Raw genomic sequence first — 26,960 nt, 5'->3', positions numbered from 1 at the left:
GATGTGATTGATAAATGTATATTATACCATGTCAGTAATCTGTGTGTTCAACCTCTCCACAAATGTGTTACGTGTTGGTCGGGTAGCCTAGTGGTTAAAGCGTTCGCTCGTCACGCCGAAGACCCGGGTTCGTTTCCCGACATGGGTACAATGTGTGAAGCCCATTCCTGGTGTGATATTGCTGGAATATTGCTAAAAGCGGCGTAAAACCATACTCACTCACACACATGCATTACAATACCTGCACAACAGGGTAAAAGATAATGAACTATATAATGAATAGTACTTAAGTGCATACCCTCAGTTCATTATTCTGAAAATTCATTAATCCAGGATTACTCCTCTATTTTTAGAAATAAATTGATTAATCATGTTAATAGCAATGTGGGGATCATTGATTCCTATCATTTTGTCTTCATAAGATTGAATATAAATTTGTTTGCAATAAAATGTTCTTGCCTACGTATTCAATTCTGAAATGGTAGGTGTATGAGTGGGATTGCCTTGTGGTTAACCATTGGCTCCTCACAAAAACAACCTGGGTTCAATTTCAAACATGGTATTCTGTTTCCATCGAGTATGGACCAGTAATCCAATGATTGACATCGTGAGCATCGATCTACGCAATTGGAAATGATGACATGAGTCAACCAAGTCAGTTAGCCTGACCACCCGATCCCGTCAGTCGCCTCTTACAACAAGCATGGGTTGATGAAGACCATTTCAAACCCGATCTTCATGGAGGCATAGGATGATGAAATAGGAATAAGATATTTCACAGTTATTACACTTTAAATGCGTCATGAATATTCATTTGAGAGGAAATTACTAGTTTTGTGTGAATGTAATGTGACATTATGACACCTCTGTGTTACAACAATGAGGTCAACTGACAACAGCCAAAATGTCAGTACAAAAAAAAGACAACAATATTTCCTTCTTCCTGAATTGAATCAGAATCCTGAAACAGGAAAAAAACCTGCTGAAAAACTGATCACATTGTGTACTACTTTTAACACCCGATGCTTTAAACACCTTCAAATACCACCACATGCTGACAAACAGAGGCCCAAATTTACCTGACAAATTAGATTGACTCACAGGTAAACGAAACAGGTAAATATCGAGACGAAAAAACGCAACCCTGTGCATACAAGCTGTTTATTGAGAAAAGAATGGAGGTTTCTGTCTGGTCTATAAGGCGGTCAGTTACAGTGTTTGTCTTTGTGCTCAGCTGATACAAGCTGGACTGGTCAGCGGATTGATTATGTTGGTGGGATAATTGCATTCTCTGAATTCCATACCATGATATGCGTGTTTGCCCTCTGCTTGATGAATAGACCATGGCAATATGTGATGGCAGTTCCCTCTGTACTTGAGGGGGAATAAATGTGTACTGACGGATTGATGGCTTTGTTAACAAACGTTTGATGTGAAAAAGAAATTATAAGATATTTAGAATTCTGTTGAAGAGAGGATATGTAGGCAAACACTTTTAAATTTTGAAGAATTTGGATTTAAATTATACTTATTTAAAATTATCAGACTTACGGTGACATGTGAAAACAATGCATTGGACAAATATTAGACTGACATTTAGTGTCTGAAAATATTTTAAGATTTTTGTTTTCTGAAATTGTTTTGAATTTTTAATAAAATGGAGCCCAGAAAAAAATCTCTTCATTTTCAAACTGAAGAAATCTAGACTTGCTAAAGATTGCTTTGTTTCAGGGTCAACATGAGAGACTAGCCAATTTTCTAACATGGAGTGATTCAATGATGGAGAGTTTTCAGATTAACCAAGTAAAAATTTGAATTTGTATCAGATTGGTTACTCAGAAAAAATATATTTGCTTCCTAGTTATTACATCTTTGTCATGTGCATATTTGTTAAGAGGAAAGTAGTTTGTAAAACTGAACTTAATAGAGTAACAGTTGCCCGTGACAATGATAACAAGGATGAAGTCAACTGAACCAAGTCTAAAATGTCAGTGAAAAACTCCACAATATTTCCTCTTCCTGAATTGAAATTTTAGTCCTGATTCAGGAAAACAGAATGTGCCAAAATACTGATTGCATTAGGAACTCATTTAAACATGTTTAACAAAATAAATATTTTCAGATATGACTGCTGCATGTCTAAGGATATATTTTAAAAAAAATGTCATCTTTGATGACATTGAAATGTTTTTTAGAAATTTAATTTTTTAAAAACCAAACAATGTTTAATAATAATGATTTGAAAGTTTAGATTTGTGTAAAATAGAGTTTATGATAAATCTTGAATTTGTAACTGTTTATGCTATTTCGTAAAGCTATACTACTCTAAAGAAGCGAAGCAGTATATTTATCCTTCTTGAACTTTCCCAAAGTAGAGCATTACAATGTGATTTACTATGATCAGAATAGGCGGGGATGTGCATGAAATGGTTAAGCAGATAATCTTTCTTGCTGACAGACAGGATTTGATATTAAATATATTTCTTTATCTCAGTGATAAATTGTCAGAATGAATGTGAATATATTATATTCTGAATGTACGGTTGTATGAAATATCCCATGAGGGTAGTGTCATGAGGAATTATATGTATGTTTAAAGTAGAATTTATAGTAGTGTAGTTTTCTTGGCAGATCAAGATCTTCATGACCTTTTAACCTTCATGTGACCCCTGTTGAACTGACAAGGTGAATTTCAGGAGGAGAATCTGTCTCTCACTGTAGATGTAAAAATATGAACATGGAATGTATGCAAGTCATTATTTATCATCATCTTTGATTTCATAAGAATTTCATGCCAGAAAATGTTTTCCAAATTATTTGTGCAAAGAAAAAGCAGCTGCAGATTAGTAGATATTATTAATGAGATCTGTTTCAATTTTGTTTTTATGGTGTCCATACATTTTTGATGATAATTATTTCTAAAGGAATGGTGAAGGTGTGTGTTGTTTAACGCCACACTGAGCAATATTCCAGCTGTACGACAGCTCCCAAATAAGGTTAATTTATGTAAAAGGGTAATCTACATATTGAGCAACATCTAACAGAACATTGTATTTTTGAAAATGTTTTGGGTGTTAATATAGGTCATGAAAAAATACATTGATCAGTGAGGGTGAATCGCTATCATTTCTGTGATACGATTGTTTCTTTGTGATGTGAGCGTATGCCTCCCCCCATGATGTGTGAGGAATGTCTGTGAAGCGTTTGACATGTATATAGCTTTCATGGAAGTACTGCATAATTCGTTCTGAAAGAGCATCATTATTTTAAGTTGTCACTGTCGACATCGTCAGACCTTCACTGTTATAATAAATGTTATGAATTGTACTGGAATGCTAGAAGCTATTTGCTGTAGGGACATATTTGAGATGTTTGAGAAGGTGGGACCACAGGAAGTAGCATTAACAACCGTGTGTATGACAGGTGCATCAGCAGGATGCCTACTTGTGTCAGAAGACGGATATACAGGTGGGAGAGGGGGAGAGGGGATATACAGGTGCGAGAGGGGATATACAGATGGGAGAGGGGATATACAGGTGGGAGAGAGGATATACAGGTGGGAGAGGATATACAGGTGGGAGAGAGGATATACAGGGGGGAGAGGGGATATACAGGTGGGAGAGAGGATATACAGGTGGGAGAGAGGATATACAGGTGGGAGAGAGGATATACAGGTGGGAGAGGGGAGATACAGGTGGGAGAGGGGAGATACAGGTGGGAGAGAGGATATACAGGTGGGAGAGAGGATATACAGGTGGAAGAGGGGATATACAGGTGGGAGAGGATATACAGGTGGGAGAGAGGATATACAGGGGGGAGAGGGGATATACAGGTGGGAGAGAGGATATACAGGTGGGAGAGAGGATATACAGGTGGGAGAGAGGATATACAGGTGGGAGAGGGGAGATACAGGTGGGAGAGGGGGAGAGGGGAGATACAGGTGGGAGAGAGGATATACAGGTGGGAGAGAGGATATACAGGTGGAAGAGGGGATATACAGGTGGGAGAGGGGATATACAGATGGGAGGGGATATACAGGTGGGAGAGAGGATATACATGTGGGAGAGGGGATATACAGGTGGGAGAGGGGATATACAGGTGGGAGGGGATATACAGGTGGGAGAGGGGATATACAGGTGGGAGAAGGGATATACAGATGGGAGGGGATATACAGGTGGGAGAGGGGATATACAGGTGGGAGAGGGGATATACAGGTGGGAGAAAGGGATATACAGATGGGAGGGGGGATATACAGGTGGGAGAGAGGATATACAGGCGGAAGAGGGGATATACAGGTGGGAGAGGGGGAGAGAGGATATACAGGTGGGAGAGGGGATATACAGGTGGGAGAGGGGATATACAGGCGAAGAGGGGATATACAGGTGGGAGAGAGGATATACAGGTGGGAGAGAGGATATACAGGTGGGAGAGGGGATATACAGATGGGAGAGGGGATATACAGATGGGAGAGGGGATATACAGGTGGGAGAGAGGATATACAGGTGGGAGAGGGGATATACAGGTGGGAGAGGGGATATACAGGTGGGAGAGAGGATATACAGGTGGGAGAGGGGATATACAGGTGGGAGAGAGGATATACAGGTGGGAGAGGGGATATACAGATGGGAGAGGGGATATACAGATGGGAGAGGGGATATACAGGTGGGAGAGAGGATATACAGGTGGGAGAGGGGATATACAGGTTGGAGAAAGGATATACAGATGGGAGAGAGGATATACAGGTGGGAGAGGGGATATACAGATGGGAGAGAGGATATACAGGTGGGAGAGGGGATATACAGGTGGGAGAGAGGATATACAGATGGGAGAGAGGATATACAGGTGGGAGAGGGGATATACAGGTGGGAGAGGGGATATACAGTGGGAGAGGGGAAGAGGGGATATACAGATGGGAGAGGGGATATACAGTTCGGAGAGAGGATATACAGGCGGAGAGGGGATATACAGGTGGGAGAGGGAGAGGGGATATACAGATGGGAGAGGGGATATACAGGTGGGAGAGTTGATATACAGGTGGGAGAGGGGAGAGAGGATATACAGGTTGGAGAGGGGATATACAGGTGGGAGAGGGGATATACAGGTGGGAGAGGGGGAGAGAGGATATACAGGTGGGAGAGGGGATATACAGGTGGGAGAGGGGATATGCAGGTTTGAAAGGGCATATGGTAGTCCTGAACAATAAGGAATATACAAGTTGGATACCCGGTAGACAAGCATGACAAGTGGGAATAATATTCAAGTATTTGGCTTGTACTGTCAAACCAGTCACATGAAATTTCAAAACCGTTAATTACAACTCTCCAGTAAATTCTCCTGAAGACAGGATTCAGATTTTCCAAGAATTAAAGAAATAGGTCAATTAGGAAAAGGAAAAGAGGTCACTCCGTAATCATTCCAGTGCACAGACGTCACAGTGCAGCATTGCTTGTATTGAACTCTCTAGATCCTATTTCCCTGAATCAAATCATTATCCCTGATAGGAAACTCTTTGTGTGAATAATGAGAGGATCAGGAATACTAACTACTCACTACTTTCTGACAAAAGGATATTGTTCATTAAAAAATGGTGTACGTGGCACACATCCGTGATGACATGTAGCTGAATCATTTGGTCTCCACCAGATGGCGTGGCTTCAACACTAACAGAATACAGACACCTACGACTACTAAAAATAACAAATCTTACTGAAAACTTATAAGACTTGCAGCTGTGACTAATTGCACAAACACAAACATTGACTAATTATATGAGTTTTAAATGAAATTTCAGAGCTGTTGCTGATATTATTGATTTTAATTAGATTTAACATAATATGCAATTATCTGTTATTACTAGGTTAAATTATGAGTATATTATATTAATCTGTCATTTTAGAATGGTTTGTACATGATTTTTTTTTGCCATCTCCTATAAAAATGAAATAAAAATGATCACTGTAATAACATGGAAAGCTAATAATAACTGACAGTACAAAGGCGTAAAATTGGAACGTACTGATTTTATCTGACTGAGAATAAAGCCAGTCAGGAACATTGGCTATGTGTGTTTAGAACGGGTGTTTGGAGTAGGTAAATGAATGATCTATTGATTGACCACGACCCCCCACTGAGGGAGAGAGATTTGCTACACATTCCTGTAAGATAAGACCAGGCATTGGTGGATTAGTCCGGTAGTCTCTGCTACAAATGTGGAGAAGGAGAACCGACCCACCGCCCCCCAGGAATATAGGGACACTGCCAGTAGTTTTTACCTACTTGGTGAATAAACCAGGAATTGGTTCTGTAGTTTGTTAGAGACTTGAGACTTTCAGAGAGAAGGGGGATTGTATTCGGTGTCAGGAGGAAGCGTGATTTTATTCTGTCTGTTGTGAGGTGAGATTTTATTCTGTTTCATGGTACAGTGAGATTTTATGCTGCCTGAAGGTGGTGAAATTAGATTTTATCCTGCCTATAGTGAAGTGAGATTTTATCTTGCCTATAGTGAAATGAGATTATATACTTGCCTATAGTGAACTGAGATTTTATCTTGCCTATAGTGAAGTGACATTTTATCTAGTGTACAGTGAAGTGACATTTTATTCTGCCTTTGGTGGTGAAATGAGATTTTATTCTGCCTTTGGTGGTGAAATGAGATTTTATTCTGCCTTTGGTGGTGAAATGAGATTTTATTCTGTCTATATTGAAGTGAGATTTTATCCTGCCTATAGTGAAGTGAGATTTTATCTAGCCTACAGTGAAGTGAGATTTAGTCTTGCCTATAGTGAAGTGAGATTTTATCTAGCCTACAGTGAAGTGAGATTTTATTCGGCCTTTGGTGGTGAAATGAGATTTTATTCTGTCTATAGTGAAGTGAGATTTTATCCTGCCTATTGTGAAGTGAGATTTTATCCTGCCGATAGAGAAATGAGATTTTATTCGATCTATAGTGAAATGCTTTGTCATACTGTGAATCTAAATGATTATATGTAAAATAGTGAGATTTTATCTTGAATAAGATTTGAAGGAAGAGATTGAAATCAATGGCATTTGAAACAAAGATATCACTTCAAATGGGTATACTTAAACTGAAAGTTGCACATCTTTTCCCATAATTATTAAGTTTAATGTAATTTTTTGCCCAAGTTCTGATTGTATGGAACAGCTCTAGAGATGAAGGTGGTAGGCTGGGTGTGGTGGATGCAGTGAATTTCTTCTATATGGTATTTCTTTGTAAGGTTGACGACAGCAAATATTGATGATGTGTAAGATGATACAGTTCATGTTAACCATGTTATTTATCGTTTCTACACAATTATTCATCTGGCTATCTGCGTTATGCATTATACATATGCCTTCATTGGATACAGGAACAGTCAGTATTTGTTGACTGAAACAGCAACGGCTGTCAATGATTGTGTGTTGATCTATGAAAATTAATTTTGATGAATCACCTTGGGGAGACCGGCATATTCATATGATGCCTGAGACTTACATAAGCCTCTAAGGCAATAATTATTAGTTTGAATCATAACTTCTAGATATAATAAGAACAAGGTGTTCCCATAAAAGACCAGCATCCTTAGTAACTGTCTGCTTATCTAGACTTACCTATTATAAGCAGAGAATTACTACACTTCCTTGGACTAATCTGTCAGTACATCCTTGTAGCAAGGCTAATGATACATCAGAATCCCTGTGGGAGACACACATGAGTGTGAGGATCTCCTCTGCCCAGGAATCCCCGTAGGGAGACACACATGGGATAGACATCTCCACTACCCTTGTATTCCCATGAGGAGACACACATGGGTGTGGGGACATGCTTTGGAATCCCCATGAGGAGACACACATGGGTGTGGGGATCTCTTCTGCCCTGGAATCCCCATGAGGAGATACACATGGGTGTGGGGATCTCTTCTGCCCTGGAATCCCCATGAGGAGACACACATGGGTGTGGGGATCTCTTCTGCCCTGGAATCCCCATGAGGAGACACACATGGGTGTGGGGATCTCTTCTGCCCTGGAATCCCCATGAGGAGACACACATGCGTGTGGGGATCTCTTCTGCCCTGGAATCCCCATGAGGAGACACACATGGGTGTGGGGATCTCCTCTGCCCTAGAATCCCCATGAGGAGACACACATGGGTGTGGGGATCTCTTCTGCCCTGGAATCCCCATGAGGAGACACACATGGGTGTGGGGATTTCCTCTGCCCTGGAATCCCCATGAGGAGACACACATGGGTGTGGGGATCTCTTCTGCCCTGGAATCCCCATGAGGAGACACACATGGGTGTGGGGATCTCCTCTGCCCTGGAATCCCCAAGAGGAAACACACATGCGTGTGGGGATCTCCTCTGCCCTGGAATCCCTGTGAGGAGACACACATGGGTATGGGGATCTGCGCTATGGGACCTATTTTGTGACAAATCAATACATGGATATTCAGATAACCAGAGACTGACGTGGAGGTTCAGTTATTCGAACAATGAGGCTGAGTTAACTTGCAATCAGCATTTAATGAACGATACCTGAACACTAACAATTTCTTATTATTTCCTCAGACAGTATGATACGGGGATGTCCGACTGACACACATGGGCCGGTGTTTACTCACTGTTGCTATTTAGAACCTGACAGGAACACATATTTGTAAAAAAAACTCAACACTAAACAGTCCTTGCATTTGATCCTCAAGCAGAATGAAAGAAAGCTCTGCATCAATTAGAGAGTTTGGCTTAACTCCACAGGCACATACATTATGAAATTATGTCTGACACCATGAGCTAGTCTGTGTATGAGGTATATTAAAGTAGATCATTTCTCAGGTGTCTGCCGCCTGGCACACACCAGCCCCGGGCAGGGTACATGTCAGAATCAAGCATGGGGTCACATGAAAGTGATCATCGCGGAATTATGTAAAGAATGCTGTTTATCAGCTCATGGTAATCCTGCGAGAGGGAGATAAACTGTTGGGACTGTATGCCATGATAGGGTTACACGGCTACAGCCAGCGGAGCCGGACCCTGGATACTACCGTGATTTATTCCCGTACTTTGGAGTTTTACCTGTAACAGATATGTGTGGGTAAGTGTGTCTAGATGGAAATTGTCCTGACGATTTGTTATGGGTGATTTACCTGGGGACTAGGAAGGTGCTTGTGTGAGTCTTTTACAGGGTCATGGGGAATTTGCATGTGGGTGTGGGAAACAGCTGTCATGGGTCATTTAACTCCAGGTGGATTTCAATGGCTGTTTTCATCATTGAATAGGTGAAAAGGTATTCCCAAGTGTTTCAGTAAATAGGTGAAAAGGTATTCCCAAGTGTTGTTTTTTTTCTACCTCCACCTCTGTTGATCCTGAGAATGTTTGCTGCAAACACGACAATGAAATATTTTGTCACTTAAAAATTCATTCATGCAGATATATGATGAGTCAGAATGAATGTGTACGTTGGTGTACAATAGAGGGAGGTATTTGTATATGAAGGTGTGCATGTGTGTCCTATGATGTACATCAAACAGAAAGTAGGATATTTCTTTCACTCGATAGATCTTGTCGCCCTGAAGTCCTGGGTTTGTATGTCATCTACTGCCTAGGACATTGTGGGATACCTTTCATTGTCAAAATGAATGACATTGACCAAACTATATGATAAAAAATGTATTTAAAAAAGGCAGAACAAATACACTATAAGATTTGCATCCAAATGTTTTAGATACGTTAGGTGAGGGCATGATATGTTTTTTATATATATTTTTTAACAAACTGTTTGGTGTCTGTGTACATTAATTGATGACGGATGTGAATCTGGAAGGACTACGTAAATGGTGTGTTTCAAAGGACATAAACATATATATTTTCCTTGTCTTGGTTGTCGGGGACAATAATGTGTGGTGGGGTGTTTGGTAGTGAGACAGACAGGGATGATTATGTAATAATGTATTTATTATGGCTGGAGGAAATTCATTGCAAAGTGAGTGAGTGAGTGAGTGGGTGAGTGAGTGAGAGAGTGAGACCAGAAATGATGTCACACATTGTACCGATGTTGGGAATATATTTCGACTTTTGGTGTGGGGAGCAAACAGTTTATCCACTAGGCTACCCCACCACGCCTTAAGTAAGGATGGCTCTCATTGGTTTGATGATCTGTCCATAGAAGACCTCCTGATTGGTTAAAACAGGGCACTATATTTAAATGTTTCTCAAGCTGATTTGGATTTGAAGCTTATTATTGTTAATGTAATGAACTGTACAGACTAGAGATAAGCAACATACAGACTGCAGGTGAAACCTGATAGCAGACGAACATTGTCAGATTCTTATCCAGCTGAATGGATAAATGGTAGGAGGTCAAAGGTCACAAAACCTGCAAACCTTGTTGATCGCAAACATGAAGGAGTTCTGTGGTCAAATTTCTTTGGCAAAGGCTCTTGAACTTCAGTAACATAACATCACTACATGAAGTGTTCTTTTTGATCAAAAGAGACTTAATACCCTCAGTTATGTTATTATTTAACTAGCAATTGTTTTACAATTAATCATTGGTAAATTTGAATAAGGACAAATAGGTTACATTTGTTTATAAAATAGTTTCCTTTTTAAGACAATTTTTTTACTTACAGTAAATTAAATCAAAAGCACTAACAAAGAAGGCTTAACACAAACAGAAGTACCGTCATGTATATAGCGTGAACGCAAAAATGTCAAACTTTTGTAATTCTATATCTTCTGGTTTTTTTAGTATATATATTTTTTGCCATGCCCAAGAAAACTAGGGCAGCCAGTGAAACCTGATGTGCCTCGGAGATGGTTATTACATCCAAACGCCTACACAAAACATGTTCATTCACTATGTCGACAGAATCCCACACAAGGCCAATTCTTGTAAGGTCCTCCAAAGCAGGCATTCATTGAAGAAATGCAGCAGTGATAAAAATCATGCTCAGTGATTGGTTGAAATTTCTGTCAATGGAAATATGCTATCTGAGGAATGAAAGGTTAACATTTAAACCTTTGAGTTTTGACATTTGTGTACGTTGATTGTTATGAAGCAGTGAGGGAGATAAGACGACTTTTATTGAGAATTATTTTTACCTTTTGCATTCCAGGGTTTCATTCAGATTGCAATTTGTAACCAGAAAAAGTCATATATATTGGATGTAAAGTGGGGTGGAGTTTTAGTGGTAAATGAATGAGATGGTAACAAATCAGGAAATATTTTAAACAGAAAATGATAGAAATGTAAATGAAGTGTTTATCGGTATTGAAAAAGATTTGAGACACCTAGTTGTGTATTTTATTTTGTTTGTTTTTTGCCTAAAGCTGCTCTCAGCAACATTGAACATATTTGACAGCAACCTGTAAATGATCGAGCCTGGACCATACAATCCAGTGATCGTTATTGTGTGCAATAATCCATGCAGTACCATGATGTGCTATCAACCAAGTCAGGGGGCACGGGTGGCCCAGTTGTCTAAGGCGCCACGATTCGCTGTGCGGAGTTGCGTCCCTTGGGCACGCCAGAAACCTATGATTGTGGGTTCGAATCCCGGTACGCCCCGATTATGTTTTTAGGGTTGTCAGCACCATACCTGTGCTCGTGGGTTTCACCGAAGTGGTAAACGTCTGAGACCTGCATCACTTTGGGCTTTCCTCCCACATTAAGCTGACACGCCGTGATATAACTGGAATACTGTTAAAAAAACGGCGTTAAACCCAACTCACTCACTCACTCAACCAAGTCACCGACTACCCAATCCATTTGGTCACCTCTTACAGCCAGCACAGGTTGCTGGGAACCTATTCTAACACAGAATCCCCACAATGTGAGACCCCCAGTTATAGATTGTATGAGCTGCCAAACACAATGGCACCCAGGATACAGGTACCTCCGAAATCTACAAGAGATGGAGAGACAAAGGGCCGAAACTGGGTTGCGGGTTAAGTAAGGGTTACTCTTGCATCTCTGGGGTCAAGGAGTGATGTTAAGTTCTGTGGAAGGTTAATGAACATAATTATACAGGATCATAAGACGATGTGGGGTTTGTGACAGTTTTACATGTTTTTGTACGTTACATATGTTTAAAGATCACAGGGGCGACAAGTCAGGGTTTCCATTTGTGGGATTTCTAATGGTGCTGGGGCTTTTGTGGTAAAGGCTTTTGAGGTTTGCAAGAGGACCTGGATGCTATTTAATGTTAGTAGGATCAACTGATGGTTGCATGGTGTTATTATGGAGATATTGATCATTCAGTTTTACACATGGGTATTTAGGGTTGTCTGAATGTATTAGTGATCACAAAGGATGCGGGGGGATCCAGCTGCTTGGACCTAGGTCATTATGAGTAATACAAGGATATATATTGTGTTACTTAACAAGGAACATTCAGACGAGTCTCAAGAGAGAGGGTTGTGAGTTTTAGATGTTGTTTTTCACTGCAAAACAATGCAATTCTGCAATTGTTTGTAATATTTTGTATCCATATCAATGGAAACTGCTCTATTGAATGATTAAATCTATTATTTTTATACATATATTCATTTTGGATTTTTATCCAAAGCAATGATTCTCCAATCAGATGAATTCCGAGTGCTAGTCTCTATATATTTCCATTACCAAGTATATATGGTGTAATTTGGATAGATGTGGAAGTTATAATTAAGAAGTAGAATCCAAATGAATTCAGAAATAAAATAACAGTAGGCTCCTGAATGGATGAAAGAGTGAATAAATGGACAAATAATAGCCAATGAATATAAGGGAAGGAAGAAAGGAATTCTACGATTGTTCCATGTCTTTACACATTCACGGTATGAATGAAAGAGATGCTGCTATAATAATATAGATATAATTCATCGAATGGCTGCTTTTCCACGCGGGTTAGAGTGCATACCTGATTGCGGCCATGTGCTGTAGCTCATTACTGAAGTCAGTGCTTCAGATGCTGAGGAAATTGTGGCTTCATATGTAGTGAAAAGGAGTATTTCCGTCCTCCACAGTAACATACACCTGTGTGGGCCTCGCATCTATTGTGACGAAGATAACCAACACAGCTTTGCCTATACACTGCCTACGACATTGATCCCCCATCAGAACTCAGGCTAACTACTGGGGGAGGGGACTATCTCTCGTAGCCGCCATTCACCTGATTTTACCATTTTTATAAAACAAATGATGCTGGGGATGATATCATTGATTAGTCCATGATTCAAATGTCAACAACGTGTTAAAGTTACAATTACAACCCCAACTGGAAGCAATATGTTGAAATGCCTGTGGTTGGTAGTGTTAGGAGCGGAGGCGAAGGGAGTCATGTATCCTGCTTGCGGACTGCGAGATGAGGGTGGGAGACAGATTCTGTGAGTGGGAGGCCGTATTGTGACGAGCATGCAGGGAAACATCTGGTCGGCAAGGCTCTCTCCATTCATGTCAGTGTGTCCATGAATTGGGACGGGTCTTTGTAGATGTGTCAGTGCCGTTTTACTATTGGCTCAGTAAGTATTGTAGTAGCCTCAAACCTGGGTTTAAATTTTGCTGATGTACCAAATCCTATGTTGTTGTTCCTTGTAGTCAGGTTTGGTGTGTTTAGAGGGATTAATGTCATTGCTTAGTAACTATGTTATGCTTGTATCGTCATGGCAATATGTATGGAGATGAAAGTGACATATTTATCCTCCATGCTGGCATATGGGACCGAGTATGCTATTTTTAACCATATTGATAAATTTTGATAATTCCTATAATATATATTAGCATTTATTTAAGAACAAGACTGATAATGATTTGCAGAGAATTCGAAATTTATACACATATGTTACAAAAAGAATTATGAAATTTTGTAGTTTGTATATATATTTAAATGTGTTCAGTAAATATTCACATATTAAATGTGAATTTTATGCTCTTCACGTACACCTATTATTGATCGTTTTCACGTCAGATCTTATTCTTAATTAATGTAATAAAATATGTCATGTTAATGATTGAAAGTTATTTAGTTTTTGTTAATTTCAGGTTAAGTTGGCACGTATATGAAGATGCCTCTGCCCTCTGAGCTGTATTGAGGTGAGTTGTCTATTTCATATCCTACTGGTACCCCAGACAATGCTCAACACATTATCATGGATGTAAAAAACTGAATACCACACTTAAACTTTCCATATATTTGATGGAGGATTATCCGATAATGACAAGGTAATCTATATAGGGAGCGTGTGTTTCCTGTGCCAACACTATTTTGATTGTTCAGTATACCTTCAGTTTGATTTGTGTCTATTGTGTACAACGGGTACTTGTCTCTCACCAACTGGGGGCACGGGTGGCCCAGTCGTCTAAGGCGCCGCGATTCGCTGTGCAGAGTTGCGTCCCTTGGGCACGCCAGAAACCTATGTTTGTGGGTTCGAATCCCGGTTTGCCCCGACTATGTTTCTAGGTTTGTCAGCACCATACCTGTGCTCGTGGGTTTCACCCAAGTGGTAAATGTCAAAGACCTGCATCACTTTGGGCTTTCCTCCCACATTAAGCTGACACGCCGTGATATAACTGGAATACTGTTAAAAAAACGGCGTTAAACCCAACTCACTCACTCACTCACTCTCACCAACTGTTGGTTAGGAAACTTTTACTCAAAACATACATTTAGATTATATTCAAAGAAAATGGTATGGGTTTGGGTTTGTTTTAAGAGATGCCATTGTGGTGTTTTCTGTAAGTTACTTCAATATTGACAAAATTAGAATATGGAACTTTTAGTATGATATTTGTTGCTCCGGTCTGTTAATTTACTTTTCAACAGAATTATGTGAAGCAATGAAAACGAGTCAATCAATATTTTGTTTAGTCAGCAATATGTCAATATTAGATCACATTCTGTGATAGGAAAGTAGCGATATAATCCAAATTATCATGATTATTAATAGTTATGTATATACTTACACAATAATATTTAATAATAAAAATAACATATTTATAAAAAATATATGTGTTTAACATTTAATAGGTAGCTTATATGAAGTAATTGATTTATGAAAATTGCCTGATGAACAGTATGATAACTTAATCGTGGTGTATGGCAGTGGTAACTCAATTATGTTTCACAGAGCAAATCCATTTAGCCAGGATGCCCCAAATTCTGATGAGAATACCCCTCGGTGTTGTGGGATCAAGGGTCTATCTTGCAAGTATGTTATTCATACATAATACCAGATAATGTTATAAACTTTAAACAAATCAAGAATAGGCTAGATTTGTTTAGATCCTGTCGGCCATGTTGCTTCATCTGGAAACCTCAAGATCCATCGTCTGCTTCTGCTTTTTAAACATGTTCCATACACCCCTCTTTTTACACATGCCTTGCACCACATGCAGCCAGTACAAGACAGTTGGGTAATAGTTTCAGTGTATGGTGCATACCCACCAGTGAAAATCCTGCATCAGTTAGATGTTTTTTATACCTGGTGGTTTCTGATAATTGATATCGTTGGGAGTCTGTGGTCTAATTATCAACAAGTATTTGGTTTTGTGGGAATGAAACTTCCAAACAGGAAATGCCAAGCGTTGTTGCAGTGCTTCTGTGAGAAAGGCTGGGAAATTGGGGGATAAGAATCAGGGGGAGGGAGACATGGGGGTGGGGCTTGGGAGGGGGGGACAGGGGACCCCCTGACTGGGTCTACCTCATAGCCGCCAGACATGAACCGTCTGTGTTGTCTCACTATCACTTGCTTCATTCATGGCTGGGGAATTGTGGGATAGGATGTTCATTGATAAGTTGGACACCAATGCCAGGCGGCCATTTGTATTTTGTAAGCCCCTGGGAGGGGAATCCTATCCACACCCCCACACTCCCAAATGGAGTTCCCTGCCATGCTGAGAAAATATCTGATATCAGGGTCCTCAGTTACAACAAACAACACTTTCCTCGCACAACACTTTCATGGGCACAACACCTCAGCAGACTGGAAACTCGTCAGCCTTTGGTTCACCAGTGATTTGGTAACATTGTCGTGCCATGGTGACATGTGGTATTGAGTGGGTGATGGACTTGAGTGACGTGGCTTGGGGTAGGGTGAGGTGGCATCGATTGGCGTCAGTGAGTGTGCTTTCAGCAATATTTCAGCAATATCGTTACCGAGCATGAGTAGGCTTGTAAGTTAATTGTACCAATGTGGAGATCCCAACTCAAGCCTTCCCATTGTTTGCATACCTCAAACATTTACAGATTGATGTACATTATTTTAAAAAATAATATAAAAAAACATTCTAAGATTTGATTTGAGTTAATTAATTCAGTGGGTATTTGAAATAAAATTATGGGAAATGATGGTGCTGTGCTTTGATTGGTGTTGCTTGATTTCACATTTGTGACAAAGTTGTGAAAATTGAAAGAGAATTAATCTGAAAGCTGGAATAATAAGACCTTTCAAAAGTACATCTTTTACCACAGAATATCTCGTTGATACCAGTACAGATATTCCTGGTTGAATACATCTTTGCGACAGTTGTACTTACTGACGGAGACTGATCAACAAGCGATGCAATTCTCGGGAAACACAAAGCTGATCTCCCACTGTGGACACCCACATATGATGGACACCCAAATATAATGGACACCCACATATGATGGAGACCCAAATGTGATGGACACCCACATATGATGGAGACCTACATATTATGGACACCCACATATGATGGACACCCATATATGATGGACACCCACATATGATGGACACCCACATATGATGGACACCCACATATGATGGACACCCACATATGATGGAGACCTACATATGATGGACACCCACATATGATGGAGACCTACATATGATGGACACCCACATATGATGGACACCCAAATATGATGGAGACCTACATATGATGGACACGTACACAAGATGGACACCCACATATGATGGACACCCAAATATAATGGACACCCACATATGATGGAGACCCAAATGTGATGGACACCCACATATGATGGAGACCTACATATTATGGACACCCACATATGATGGACACCCATATATGATGGACACCCACATATGATGGACACCCACATATGATGGACACCCACATATGATGGACACCCACATATGATGGAGACCTACATATGATGGACACCCACATATGATGGAGACCTACATATGATGGACACCCACATATGATGGACACCCACATATGATGGAGACCTACATATGATGGACACCCACATATGATGGACACCCAAATATGATGGACACCCACATATGATGGACACCCACATATGATTGAGACCTACATATGATGGACACCCATATATGATGGACACCCACATATGATGGACACCCACATATGATGGAGACCTACATATGATGGACACCCACATATGATGGAGACCTACATATGATGGACACCCACATATGATGGAGACCTACATATGATGGACACCCACATATGATGGACACCCAAATATGATGGAGACCTACATATGATGGACACGTACACAAGATGGACACCCACATATGATGGACACCCACATATGATGGACACCCACATATGATGGACATCTACTCAAGATTGACACCTATACCGATGGGGACCTACATATGATGGACACCTACACAAGATTGACACCTATACTGATGGGGACCTACATATGATGGACACCTACACAAGATGGACACCTACATATGATGGTCGCCCACACATGATGGACACCTACACAAGATTGACACCTATACCGATGGGGACCTACATATGATGGACACCTACACAAGATGGACACCTACATATGATGGTCGCCAACACATGATGGACACCTACACAAGATTGACACCTATACCGATGGGGACCTACATATGATGGACATCTACACAAAATGGACACCTACATGTGAGGAAAGCCTACATATGATGGACACTGACACCAAGGGAGACTTGCTCCTGTTGGACACCAGCTTGAGATGGACACCTACATATGATGGACACTGACACCAAGGGAGACTTGCTCCTGTTGGACACCAGCTTGAGATTGACACCTACTGAAATGTGGCACTCACACCCAGCAAGCAGACGCCTACCCACTACAGCTTAAACACCTGTTGGGGGATTGTTTGTAAAGATATTTCATTCAATCCAATTTGGAAATGTGACACCAAGATGCCAACAGATTGACTTAGGGATGAGATATTCAATACTTTAATGCTGCAAAAAAATATATGGAGTAGGCCTACCTTGTGACCTTTTCCAAAGCTGTATGCCAGAGCAGAGGATGAGAAGACTGTTAGATGCATTTCCTGCCCAGACATGTCCGTCCAATATTAAAGACTGACACGCTGGCTATTTGTAATGACCCATTTCAAAAGATCAGGTGAATATTAAATTCAATGGAAAATAAATATTCATGAAACACTAAACCTTTAAAGACAGCGTCTAGTCTTGAGTAAAATGTACTTACTTTTGAGGTTAAGGAGAGGAGAAGAATTTCATTTACTTCATATTGATGTGTTAAGAGAAAACAATTCTCTTGATTTTGCTGTCCAATAGAATTATGTGATACAATGGCATAGATTTGTGTTTGTTTGATGAAATCCCATTTATGGCGTTTTCTGTACATTACTTCAATATCAACAAAATTAAAATTATGTAACTTTAATATATATAGTAATAATTGAATAAGTGGAGTAAGATTGAACACAGTTTTAATTGGCAAGCGCTTTCAACTCGTACCACGTTACGAGTCTCATCAGGCCATAACTGAATAATGGACATGAAGTAGTAACATATAGTTACGGGACGTCATAACATTTAGGAAACTATGACGTCACAATACCAAGGTGACAATGGACAAATAACTTACGCCTTTACATTTTAACTTAGGCGCTTATTTATGAATACAATGTTGCTCTTTTTGAAACATTGTAGGTTCATGATCAAAATTTAGCTTATATAGCGGGAAAACTAAATAGTTGCCGCTTTCACATGTATCTAAATGTTCACTGAGTGGACTCGTGCGGTTGTGTGGCGGCTTTATTTGTGAACCGTGAAGATTCATTCTTCTTTTTAATTTAAGTTCTGTCTTTCCGATATACTTTTCATTTTCACTGAACTGTCTGGTCCAGACTCGATTATTTACCGTCCCCCCATCATATAATTGGAATATTGCTGAGTGCGGCATTAAACAGTTAACAAACAAACAAACAAACCAGTTTGATGAGATGGGTAAGTGGTAGGCCACATGTAAAATGAGGTCGTTCAGCTGCGCATTGCAATCTTGAGAAGAAATTACGATGTTTAGAATTATGTCAGTAGTTGTTTCATTGCAATGTTTTATGGCGACAGTCACGTGATACGCATGGTGTAGATTTACAGCCTTTTCCTCTTTTTGTGGCCAAATGAACTGTTGTGGAACATGTTATTCTAGTTTAATTGTTACAAAGTGCACTCTGTGGCTAGCTGTCTGGGTTGGAGCAAGAGCTACTGTTGGTGTACGAGACTTATGATATGTGCTGCATTAAGGCAAGCAGTAAGTCATAAGTGAGTTTCATGTACATGAAGCTGTGAAATGATTTATTGGAAAATAAATGGCGTGGGATTGTGGTTTTACACATTTCTCAGTACTATAGTTCTATCACAGAATGGGACAGGAATGGGCTTCACAAGTATGTCCATGTGGGGAGTCAAACTTAGGTTTTAGGTGTGATCGGTGAACACTTTATCTACTTGGCTACCAAGACAAGTGACTGTGAGCGGTTATAGTTAGCAGTGCATGCATCTCAAACTAGGTCAATAGGGGTTTAAATACTACACCTGCGTGTTTTGTTTAGTTTTGTTCCAGTTCGTGTTGGTAATGTACGTACAATGCTAAATATAGCTGCTCACAGTCACCTGACTGTCGATCCTAAACTGGATTGCAACCACATGATCAAAACTTGCTAGCAAAATGGATATTTCTTGAAAAGCGCACTTTTCAATTTTTATCTTTAAAAGTCATCATTAAGTCATATTCCCTATCGCCAGAGTGGCTTGTTTTCATATTATAACTAGTAGCACACATGCAGCTATCTTGAAGTACAAATCATGATATTTCGTCTCTTTCGATTTCAAGTTGCAAGAACCATTTTGCAACACATTACAGTTTTTTAAAAGTAAAAACATGTGTAGATATTCTAATTTTGATATGATAGTGGAAAAACAATCGCTGATTTAAAAAGACTTCTGTGTTGAGGACCTGTTGCTTGTAGGCAGACGGTTCCAGTACCAGATGAAACGGAATGGACTGTACTGATGATAAAGTCAAACAAAAATGTTGACCCTTTTCAGTTTATTGACCATCCTATGTTGAGTTTAATATCACAGCACGCTGGTGCATCAGTTAATCTCCCTCATCATGGTGCAGTACCAAACACAGACATATTCTTATATTCTATGTGAAATATGTTTGGTCGATCTGGTATGTGTTTAAAATGAGAGATAATTCTAGTTACCTTAGTAATTCAAGCTTGTGCCAAATTCGTACCTCTCGTATCGATTACCATCATGAGATATTGTATGGACTTTTGACGAGTACAGAGATACCATTTATTGTTTTATTGGAATACAACTTTTTTCCAATGAATGCTATCCCAAGCTAATACGTGGCAGCCCCATTTGCAATGCAACTTGTCACAGCTTGTATGTAGGCTTCTGAAGGTCAAAGGTCAGTGTCTGGCAGCCATCTTGAACGGATAGGTAAGGACACTTGTCAGCATTGGTATGACATTGTTTCACACGTTTACTGCGCTTTCCTTGTATTTTCCCATGGGTTCTTGTAGCAATGGAATCCTTCCTACACAAAAAACGTGAAAAGGAGAAATTGAAGAGCGTAAGGTTTGGTATCATCTTATTTTAACTTGCTCACAAATGTTGGTTCCTGATGGCGACCATGATGGTTAACGGCCAGACAGGTGGTGTTTCTGTCTGAAAGTGTTAATCTGCTCATAAACTGAAGAACAGAATTGTAAAAATAATCCTGCTTACACTGTTTTTATGACGGTGATGTGAGCATTTTCTTTAATTGTCAAACTAGTGTTGAATGTACCACGTTTTTAAGTGTTTACGTAACACCACGTAGGTTTAAATACTTCAATGAATCTATCATGGTTGAAAAAATTAATGTCTTTTGTCGATGTTTTTAAGCAAAATTTGAATCGTGTTGGGATGGGACTTCTTTCAGCACAAATAATAAATGTACATCAACAATTGTGAAATGATTTCAGTTGTGCGATTTAACTCAAAGGGATACAACTCAGATGACAAAAAAACAAGTCAACATCCTTTTTGTGGCATTCAGATTTGTGGCATGAATTAAGTTTAAACATGTTCGCTTTTGTTCAGCTCAAGACAAGGGAGGTAATATGCCATGTGGCAGACATTCCTACGATCGATATTTTCCCCATTGTCAATGCCATAAGTAAACTAAACGTAACGCATCAAGGTAGGGCTTCTATATATGCATACATATTCACAATATCTAAAGAATTACACCATCGTGAAATATTTTATTGTGTTTAATAAGTCATATAGTTCTTTTATCATGAGTTATGTCCCTTTCTTTTTTGTATTATAATTATGAGATATACGTATATATATATATACTCAGCACAAAAAGAAACACGAACCAAAGAAACATATAGAGAATTATGTACATTAAGAAGAAATGTTTCCAATTTGCAACATGTAACAATTAATGACAAGACTAACAATCAGTCCAGTGTTACTACACCGTGTCTTTGTTCGAATCACGATATGCTGCTCATGATTTCCAAGTTTTACACGGTAATCCGGCATGAGGCACATGTAGCATCTCAGGTCATGGGTCTATGACGTCACATGTGATGCATCGGTTCACTAAACATACCAGTATGTTCGTTTGTGCTTCACAACAACAACACAGTTTTGTAATATTTTACATAAATCATAGATTTCAATAATAACAAAAACAGTAACATTTACTATGGGAGATATTAAATTTATAACTATTTAGAATTTAAACTACGTAATGTAACATAACAATATGAATATTTCTTTTTTTATTATGTGTTCGTATCAATTATCTATCGTGTAGTTGTTCGATTTTCGATTACAAACGTTGATACTACTTAGCTAGGAGTGTTAAATAATATATCCTTGTGTCTAAGCGATTTTTATACAGAAATACTTACAACCATCATTAAGTTCAATTCATCAATTTTAATCAGCAAAATGAAATTGTGACTTTTCCAACAATGGTGTCGCGACCTTCAAGGAAGTACATGGTTCCCCTGATACCGATAGTGACTGACGAGTAACAGGAACGACACACCATAATTGCCATGTAAACTGACCAGCATCGGACGTCCAGGGTGTAGGTATTACTTAGGGAGTGCCCGGTAGAGACTTCTGGGATGGAAGTCCTTAAATTGTCCCCGTTGCCATTCAAATAGCCAGATTCGACTGGGTGTTGTAATTGTTGCTTCCTGTATGATAAATGTAAATTTGCGGCACGTGAGGTCAGACGTCTGACGTGTTCCTGGCTCTCTACAATAATGTATGGATTGGCTGAACCATAATTAGTTGTCATGGAAGACTTACATTCATCCAAACAGGATTTCCTTCAAATGATTACATAATCTGGGAACTTCGGTGCTCGTTACTACTATAGCTTGTGACCTACCCATATGTGTCAGAGTTAGGTAATTATGAGTTGGGCAACCCCCAAATAATTATTTGCTCTGTGGATTTCTTTCATCATGAACTGTTATTCTATTTATGTACTTAATTACCATGCTAAAAACCGTCATTAAAACCCTCTGCTAATTTGATGCTCAGATGCAGCATTACTTTTAAGTCTCTGGCTAATTCTTCACATTCATTCCACTAATGTGTGATGTGTAACAATTGCCACTGTTAACATTTAGTCTTGGTAGACGGCCATTGTTTTCATTCAAAAGCATTTTACAAGAATATGTTTGTATGTTTGTTTGATGTTTAATGCCGCATTCAGCAATATTCCAGCTATAAAATTGCTGTCTGTAAATAATTGAGTCTGGACCAGACAATCCACAGATTGACATAGTGAACACCGATCTATGCAGTTGGGACACGATGACATGCATCAACCAAGTCAACGAGCCTGACCACCCAATCCTGTTAGTCGGCTCTTACGATAAGCATGGGTAGCTGAAGACCAGTTCTAACCCGGATGTTAAGGGGGGTTCTTCATCCTATAGCTTCAGAGACATAATGTATAAATAAAGAAGAAATATTCAGCACTAGCTTTTCATGTAACATAAAACCTTTAAAATTGTCAATTTTATCACATATTATTTTAACTATTTATATACACCTATAATTATAAATACATGTTAATAACAAGGTTGATAATGGTGATTTTGTTCACAAGAGTGTACAAGATGTCGGCACTTGAATATATGTTGCACACTGGGAGTGTTTGACGCTGTCGTGTAAATATATGCTACAAGTGTGTCAAGTGTTGATGATTAGTCACGTAGCCTAGATTGCTTGTAGACAGCCATTGTGTCATGTTAGTAATGACCCTGCATAAACTACCAATCTATTTGTATCCAATGGAGGGATATTGTCATTAGGAGTCTTTGGTGTGACCTAGTTTTGTGGGTATTGCTATCTCATTAATACGAGTACCAGTAACTACTGGTGGCATTCACTGTAAGACTGAGACGTTGGATGTTGATTTTAATCAATATTTCTAATTAATTTTTGGGGGGAAATGTTTGATTTTAAACTTATTTCCCTGATTAGCGAGTAATAAGTATGTGAGTGGCCAAGTATGTTGAAACTAGGGTAATGCTTATGAGTGAGTGAGTTGTGTTTAACGCCACTTTTAACAGTATTCCAGTTATTTCGCGGCATGTCAGCTTAATGTGGGAGGAAAGCCCAAAGTGATCCAGGTCTTAGACGTTTACCACTTTCGTGAAACCCATGAGCATGGGTATGGTGCTGACAAACCTAGAAACATAATCGGGGCGAACCGGGAATCGAACCCACAATCATAGGTTTCTGGCATGCCCAAGGGACGCAACTCTGCACAGCGAATTGTGGTGCCTTAGACGACTTGGCCACCCATGCCCCCGGTAATGCTTATGAATTTGTTACTATGATGATAATGATGGTGAAGATGATAATGGGATTATGACAATTTGCAGCATATGTCTTCATTCAGTGCATGTTCTATGCAAGGTATTTCATTTGATATTTGGACCCGTGAAGATCACGGGTAGAATAGGTTTTCAGCAACCCATGCTTGCCGAAAATGCGTCTATGCTTGTCGTAAGAGGCGACTAATGGGATCGGGTGGTCAGGCTCACTGACTTGGTTGATGCATGTCATCGTATCCCAATTGCGTAGATCGATGCTCATGATGTCAATCACTGGATTGTCTGGTCAAGACTGGCTTATTAAAAGACCGCTGTCATATATTTGGAATATTGCTGAGTGCAGCGTTAAACAACAAACAAACATTTCATATTTGTGAAATCTGACAGTTTGTCAAGAATGCAGCATGCTAGTTTTGAGGTCCGTGGCAATCCTTGTTTCTGGGTCCATGACTGGCATGATGATCCAATCTGATGATCCTGTACAACTGGATGTTAGGGCACTATGCATGGCATTTCCATTTGGTAAATACTGCAATGCACAATTCAGAGCATGCAGTAAAAAAACAGATTTTGCAAGATCAGTCGGGGAGGGTCAGGTTCATTTTAGCTTTGCTGTGATGGCAAGTGTTTGAAAGTCTTTAACTTATCATGGCTGTGTGTTATTAAAGTAATCAAATGTCACCATAACAAATATTAAAGCAAATTGAAAGAAAACAACTGAGAATTATAATTCAATATTGCATATGTATCTACTGAATGAACTACGTGAAGGCATGTGTGATTCTGTGAGCACACAATTCTGCGTCTATGCCACCCAAACACTTGGCTGTATGTTAGAGCTGCTTAGTTAGTGTACTGCATGTAGCATGTAGCATACAATGACATATGGTAGCATGCAGTGGTATATAGTAGCATACAATGACATACAGTAGCATACAATGACATACACATGAAATAGCTTACAGCAACATAATAGCAAAATACAGCAGCATATAGTGACATGTAGTATTATACAGTGACATATAGCAACATATAGCAACATATAGCAACATATAGCATCATTTAGTTGCATGTAGCAACATATAGCAGCATATAGCATCATTTAGTTGCATGTAGTAGCATATAGCAGCATATAGCAACATAGCAGCATATAGCAACATATAGCGACATATAGCAACATATAGCAGCATATAGCAACATATAGCAACATATAGCAACATATAGCAGCATATAGCAACATATAGCAACATATAGCAGCATATAGCAGCATATAGCAGCATATAGCAACATATAGCAGCATATAGCAACATGTAGCAGCATATAGCAACATATAGCATCATTTAGTTGCATGTAGTAGCATATAGCAACAAATAGCAGCATATAGTAAAAGTTAGCAAGATAGCAGCATATAGCTACACATAGCAACTTATAGCTACATATAGTAGCATATAGCAGCATATGGCAACATATAGCTACAATATAGCGGCATATAGGGACGTAAAGTGGAATATAGCGTTAGAAGTCGACAGCAGACTTCGCCATACTTTAGGTGTCTGCTTTAGGCAACTTGTGACCCACTTTTGCTCTGGATCGCCACAATAATCGCACTACACATATTTCTTCAATGAGCTCAGAGGAAATAGGGGAAAAAAAGCCCAGGGTGTTTTTCCTGTGGGCTCCCCCCACCCCCACTCCCCTACTTGTTGCTTAACTGCTTATTTAAGACTGCTCATTTTTCCATATGTATTTTGAGAAGGAGTCTCTGTGAATTTTTGTGCATTGTTGTGTTGATCAATGGAAAATATGCATTGTTTTGTCTTCAAACTTTAAGATGTGTATTGCATTTTTGATTATGTAGAATAACTTTGCATTGCATTAAAAAGGTTGAACATTTGAAATTCAGTTGATTGCATTTTTTTTGTTTAAAAATATGTCTTTTTTAATTCTGTGTACAGAAGTATATTTTACACAAGAATGAATTACAGTAGACAAAAATAACATGCAATTGGAAGGTGTATCAAAGATGTCACTCTAGTTTTATGAAATAAATTCTTATGTTGTATCTGCTCCATCCAACCACATTATGTTGTTGAAGTCTGTATTATGAGAACATTATGCAATTTGTGGTCACAGTGCAGGCAATGAATCTAAAAAGAATATTTCTGCACAAATGACACAGGATGTGTAGAGGCCATTTATTCATAAATAATCTGTTTTATCAACACCAGTCAAGGTTTGACAAATTTATGGCATTTTCATGGCGAGGTGTGACCCCCATATTAGATTCATTCAACCCCTAGTCCATGCAGTCCATTCACACTCTCACCCCCCTCCCGTGTGAGGGCCAACGCACAAGACACACAAGACACACAAGGACGCTGAACCCAGCATTATTGACTAACCATTGACTTTTGACACTGACATAACAAAGGGAGATCACTGGGGAAAGGTTTCATAGACACAGGAACATGTTGTCTTTTGTGATCTGAAGTTGTGGGTTCAAACCTCAACAATGATACAATTGACATGTGATAGGTTCCTGACACTATTGCACAATGGAGGCCTTTCATACAGCCCAAAAAGGGAGAAAGTTAGTGTTAGGGGGCTCTCAGAAACTACCTCTTTGAAATTATAATAAGCCTGTGATTATAGGGGTCGAGGATGGAGATTCATAAGTTTGACACTATCTCGATTTTGAAAGAAGGAGTTTTTGATAAAAAGATGCAAGGTTATATTATTAAGATAATCTTTCCATTTGAATTTGTTCCGTCTTATCGGAGTGATTAGTAAGCTAAAGTAGACACAATTTATGGATAACAACTTTTT

The 26,960-nt window shown here is 39.3% G+C and overlaps 1 long non-coding RNA gene across 1 annotated transcript in view; it reads left to right on the top strand.

Annotated features, from left to right (window-relative positions):
• The window catches only part of LOC124137214, a 108,132-nt gene that overhangs the window by 22,119 nt on the left and 59,053 nt on the right, over window positions 1–26,960 (top strand). Inside the window, exon 3 of the long non-coding RNA XR_006861497.2 lies at window positions 14,018–14,068. This is a non-coding gene — a long non-coding RNA (uncharacterized LOC124137214). The remainder of the gene's footprint in view (window positions 1–14,017; window positions 14,069–26,960) is intronic.

Source organism: Haliotis rufescens, unplaced genomic scaffold (assembly GCF_023055435.1).
Source record: "Haliotis rufescens isolate VD_foot unplaced genomic scaffold, xgHalRufe1.0.p SCAF_11, whole genome shotgun sequence".
Classification (NCBI taxonomy): Eukaryota; Metazoa; Mollusca; class Gastropoda; order Lepetellida; family Haliotidae; genus Haliotis; species Haliotis rufescens.
The sequence above is the reverse complement of the archived record's forward strand: the minus strand, read 5'-3'. Positions and strand labels throughout refer to the sequence as shown.